The following is a 6,434-nucleotide window of genomic DNA, read 5'->3' on the forward strand; positions in this document are numbered from 1 at the left end:
AATTGTCAAATATTCCCATAGACACACTCCTAAACCTTGTGGACAGCCTTCCCAGAAGAGGTGAAGCTGTTATAGCTGCAAACTGCAAAGGGTGGGCCAACTCAATATTGAACCTTACGGACTAAGACTGGGATGCCATGAAAGTTCATGTGCGTGGAAAGGCAGGCATCCCAATACTTTTGGTAATGTAGTGTATATTTTAGGTGAACAGTGCTGATAAGGATAAGGAGTAATTTCCAAATTAAATCTATGTGTGCACACGGTTGCAGAACCTCATTTAAAAATATTTATTTAAAAGATTGTAATAGCACTCTTACATATAGAGAGGAGTAGTTTCTCCCAAAAAGCGGAATGTTCCAGGAAGTATAAATTAATGAAGATCCTCCATCATCTGACTTTGGACTGGTTGTGTCAATTGCTGATCCATAAGGGTAGAGGAGATCTGTCAAAGAAAAATATCAATTATTTTCATATCCAGAATCTCAATAAATTGTAATCTTATTGGAAAAAAAAATATTTTTTACTTATTTATAGCAGGATATTTCACAGCAAGACATAAAATCAAAGTAGCACAAATTAAAAAAAAAAAAAACAATTATAAGAAAAGAATGTTTAATATATATATATATATATATTTTTTTTTTATCTTTTTCCCTTTTTACATACAGAATCCAAACAACAAGATAGGAAAATATAAAATAACAGTGTTAATACAGCCAAATACCTGTGGAAAAACTCCAAGGCCATGCATAATAGTAAGGCTCCGTTCACATGTCAGCGTATGGATCGCGGGCAGAACCGCCGCGGTTCCGCCCGCGATCCGGAGATTATTGCAAATCGCGGGACGCCTGTGCGTTGCCCGTTGATTTGCAATAGCCCCCCAAACGCTGAGCGATGTCGCCGCGATTTCCGCCTGCCGAATCGCGGTAACATCGCGCAAAAAAAATTGCGGGGCGCAAAAAAAATTGCGGGACGCAATACGCTCCAAAGAAGCTCTTGTACTTTTTTGGCCGTAATGCGTCCCGCGATTTTTTTTTGCGCAATGTTACCGCGATTCGGCAGGCGGAAATCGCGGCAACATCGCTCAGCGTTTGGGGGGCTATTGCAAATCAACGGGCAACGCACAGGCATCCCGCGATTTGCAATAATCTCCAGATCGCGGGCGGAAATTTCTCCTGAAAATGTATATTCCAGAAATGATCTCCATCTGGTAAAATTATTTATTAATAAAATAAACATTTCAGATTCATAGAATTTTAGTAAGAATTTTTTGAGTTGTGTTTGCAGTTGTATAACATGTTTTTTTTGGTTCAGTATTAGTTGGCTTCTTGGTTCTCATCAAGTCTTACCTCCAGATTCAGAAGTTGTTTGACCAGAAGAAACACCTAGAACTTAAAATGAGAAAAAAATTGTAGTTAAATTTTTCCAAAAATGTCAATCATTTTTCTTGATTAAAATACCTTGTGAACAGTCAAATAAAATATTTAAAAACAATTCAGAAATCATTGTATTTTAATAACCTTCAGCCCTTTCCTAATGAATTTCTTGAAAAAGGAAAGTTATTTAACTGCACTGTTTTTTTTATTTATTTTTTTTTGTTTAAGAAACACAATCTAGGGTTATTTCTTTGTTAGTTTTTGGCAAATTTGGGATTCATCAAAGTGTTTTTGACACTGAAATTGATGTTTATAGTTTTGATTTTGCAACAGCAATTTTCTAGATACATTTCGACAGGAATACATTAATTCTTTAGATTCTCTGTATTTACTTATTCATTTTAACCCTTTAGAAAAACAGAACAGCAGTAGAATCCTGTAGATTTGGAAGTAACATTTTTAGGAAAAAGCAAGCTCAACAGACCTGAAAGTTATTGTAAATCTATGGACTGATCTCAAGCAAAAGAGAATATTACATTTATAACAGGTTTTCAAAAGTTTTCCACATACCAGATTTTATGTTTTATTTTCTACTATGTGTCAAATTTGAAATAAAAAAAAAAACATTTGCTAAAATGTGATATCCTTAAGTTTGGTCTCTGCAAATGTTGAATCCAAAAATGGAAATATCTGTCTTTTGGTTGACCAATTTTTTCTTCACTGCTTCAAAATACTGTTAGTAAAACAGACTAAAATGCTTTTATCCTTTTAGTTTGGCTTCCAAATTTTATTTGGTAGGCTTTTGGTCATTTGGCCAAGAGACATTTCAGATTTAAATCTAATTTCTCTAAGTCCTCTTTTAATGGAGTTATGGGATACTTTGACATGGTCCAATCAAAGCAACCCTCCTCAAATATTGGTTGTCGTCGCCCCCCCCTCACCTTTCAATTGGATGAGTGGCAGCAGGGATGGGATGGGATGGGATGAGTGGCAGCAGGGATGGGATGGGATGGAATGGGTGGTAGCAGGGATGGGATGGTTGAAGGCAGGGATTGGATGGAATGGAATGGCTGGCAGCAGGGAAGGGATGTGGCAGCAGGGATGGGATGAGATGGGATCAGTGGCAGCAGGGATGGGATGGGGTGTGTGGCAACAGGGATGGGATGGGATGAGTTGAAGCAGGGATGGGATGGAATGAGTGGTAGCAGGGATGGGATGGGATGAGTGGAAGCAGGGATGGGATGGAATGAGTGGTAGCAGGGATGAGATGGGATGAGATGAGTGGCAGCAGGGATGGGATGAGATGGGTGGCAGCAGGGATGGGATAGGATGCGTGGAAGCAGAGTTGGGATGGGATCAGTGGCAGCAGGGATGGGGTGTGTGGCAACAGGGATGGGATGGGGTGAGTGGCAGCAGGGATGGGATGAAATGAGTGGTAGCAGGGATGGGATGGGATGAGTGGCAGCAGGGATGAGATGGAATGAGTGGTAGCAGGAATGGGATGGGATGAGTGGCAGCAGGGATGGGATGATATGGGCGGCAGCAGGGATGGGATAGGATGCGTGGCAGGAGATGGGTGGCAGCAGAGATGGGATGGGATCAGTGGCAGCAGGGATGGGATGGGGTGTGTGGCAACAGGAATGGGATGGGGTGAGTGGCAGCAGGGATGGGATGGAATGAGTGGAAGCAGGGATGGGATGGGATGAGTGGCAGCAGGGATGGGATGAGATGGGTGGCAGCAGGGATGGGATAGGATGCGTGGCAGGAGATGGGTGGCAGCAGAGATGGGATGGGATCAGTGGCAGCAGGGATGGGATGGGGTGTGTGGCAACAGGAATGGGATGGGGTGAGTGGCAGCAGGAATGGGATGGAATGAGTGGAAGCAGGGATGGGATGGGATGAGTGGCAGCAGGTATGGGATGGAATGAGTGGTAGCAGGGATGGGATGGGATGAGTGGCAGCAGGGATGGGATGAGATGGGTGGAAGCAGGGTTGGGATAGGATGTGTGGCAGGAGAAGGGTGGCAGTAGAGATGGGATGGGATCAGTGGCAGCAGGGATGGGATGGGATGAGTGGCAGCAGGGATGGGATGAGATGGGTGGCAGCAGGGATGGGATAGGATGTGTGGCAGGAGATGAGGGTCAGCAGGGATGGGATGGGGTTCTCTGTATTTTCTTATTCCTTTTAACTCTTTAGAAAAACAGACTAGCAGTAGAATCCTGTAGACTTGAAGTGACATTTTTAGGAAAAAGCAAGCTTAACAGACCTGAAAGTTATTGTAAATCTATGGACTGATCTCAAGCAAAGAGTTCAATGAAAGCAATATTGATCGACCCCCCTCCCCCCTCCCCTGCCCAAAACAGCTTCCAGGGGAGAAAACAAAGTATGATGAGATTTTCTTTCTTAATTTTTTTTTTTCTTTACCTTTTAAATGGATTATATATATATATTAAAATTTAAATATTTTATTTCTTTAATGTGTTAAAAAAAATGCTGTTTTTTTTTGTTTGTTTTTTAAAAAGTATTTTATATCTAACAGGTGGTAGGGAGGGTTTCTCAGAATCCTCCTTTATGGAGTTAAGGGATACTAAAAACATTTACATGGTCCAATCAAAACAACCCACCTCCATGATTGGTTCTACAGCTACTACCCCAATTCTCTCTCTTTGTTCCACAGACTCTGGTATATAGTTCTTGTAGCATAGTAAATAGTTTATTTATTTATTTTTTTTAAAAAAGATTAACATACCTAACAGGATAACAAGAAGTGTAGGTAATACATGCAGATCCATCGGTAATCTCAGAATTCCATCAAATCACTGCAATGTTTCAATCTTAAAAAAAAAGAACAAAAAAATCTACACTCAGTCTTATTCCTCATCAAATGTCTATCATGACTTTGTGGTCACATATAATTCTACACAAAATAGAGATAACATTTTTGCAACTTAATTTATTAGTAAATTATTAGGTAAACCCATGCAAAATATATCGCTCAGGTGTTTGTGTGGAGCGAATGAGATTTTGATTCAAGGTTAGTCCTTACTGCCACCAACAACCTCCTCTGGGAAAAGTTCCCACCTTCTGCACCCTCACTACAACTGTGTAAGAACTAACTCATCACTTGCACTACCTTTGGCCTAAGTGACCCTTCCATATAGAGCTTTAGCTAAGCCTACTAGGGTGTGGAGGACACTGCAATGTTGGCACAGTGGTGACACAGTAGCAGAAACATCAACTAAGGCTCGATGTGTGTGGTAAGGGCAGGATGGGTCCTGAAAAGCAGTATGAACTCAGAACAACCCAGTCCTACTCAACACCCCATGTAGATAAAACAGAGAGATGCTCTCTTGGGTCTGTTTTTTCTCCGTCAGGGCTGGGGCGATATTACCTAGGCTTTTTTTGTTAAATAACAAACATGTCATAATTACTTGCTTTGTGCAGTGGTTGTCCTCCTCTTTTTGGGTCTTCTGCAAGCACTCCTGGCTCCTCCTCTTCAGCAACTGCCCCCAATAGCAAGCTGCTTCCTCTGGGGGCACTGGTGCGTGCTAGCTCCTGAGCTTCACAATATCCATCCATAAGACCCACAGAGGCTTAGCTCAGCCCACAGAAGCTCAGCTTTCTCCTCATTGGCTCACTGGCTGTGATTGACAGCAGCAGAAGCCAATGACTGCCACTGCTGTTTCAGCCAATGAGGAACGAGAGACCTGGGGGAAGATTAGCTCTTGTGCACATCGGAAAGAAGCTTGGGTAAGTATTGGAAGGGCTGGAGGGAGCTGCGCACAGAAGGTTTTATTACCTTTATGCATAGAATGCATGCATGAAGGTTAAAAAACCTTGAGCCTTCAAAACCCACTTTCACTGTTCAACTTCAGTAGAGACAAATCAGGTCACCAGTCTGGGTCAGGGAAGCCATGCTCAAGACCATGCTCAAAGGAAAGCCTGTGCTCAAAGGAATGCTCATGTTCAAAGGGGTGCCCGCGCTCAAAAGAATGCGCATGCGTGCAGAAGGGTCCATAGAACTGTGCACAGCATTAGGAGCATGCTTGTTTGATGAACTTTGGCACCCAGTGGCCTATTTTGGGTCTTTCGCTGTCCCCTTCTGCTTATAGTGGACATGAACGTTGGTCACGTATGCATTTGAACCGCCTGGATTTTTTTTTTTTTTTTTAAATAAATTTTTATTAAAGTTTCAACATATAACAATTAACCGACAAGTACCTTGTATTATAAAGTACAACAAGATAATTACGTGAAGTAAGGATAAGTACAACATAAACGACATAAAATGACCAGGAGAAGGTGAACCATATGGTTACACACATGAGAGCTTGCCTCCATATGCGTCCACAGCTGGGTGTAAAATGACCGGACCGGCGCACCCCCAGAGATCTCTCAACTACGGTCCCGGAAGGTGTGCCTGGCCAGGCGAGGCTATAGGACGCACGGATGCTCTAGGTCGAAGTCGTTGAAGCAAATGAAAATTATCAAAATGTAAAAATGAAGTACAAACGAGGAAACACGGAAATATACAAACATTTCCAAAGGCAATAATCAGCAGCATTTAATATAGTAAAGGTAAGTAACTCTCATAGTAAAGGTAAGTAACTCTCAAAACCGCCTGGATTTTTTAATCCATTTGTATTGTATTCTTTTCTTTTCCGCTTGAATTTTTGTATCTTGTAATAAACTATACAACCTTTTTTTGAAAAAAAAAATCTCCCTTGATATTTCTGTACTCTATACCATTGCCCCCTAAAATCCCATTTAGAGGGAACTTCCTGGTTTTTGTTGTTATACCTTAGGGATGTGGGCACTCTCTTAGTTTTTCCACCAGATGGCCTAATATATTCAAGTTGCCTATTTAAAGGCTCAGGATCATTCCTGAGTGGTCATCAGCTCCTTCTGCTTGTGACCTAATCCTATGTTCATTTGTATCTTGACCCAGTTTGCTGTTACTGCTTGTTCCTGAACTTCTGTTGCTGACCCTGGCTTGCGACCCAACCCTGCTTCCTGCCTGCTGTTCCGGTATTACAGCTCATCTGACGCTGACCTTGG

The sequence above is a fragment of the Pelophylax lessonae genome, assembly GCF_965119305.1.
Source record: "Pelophylax lessonae genome assembly, chromosome: 12".
Lineage (NCBI taxonomy): Eukaryota > Metazoa > Chordata > Amphibia > Anura > Ranidae > Pelophylax > Pelophylax lessonae.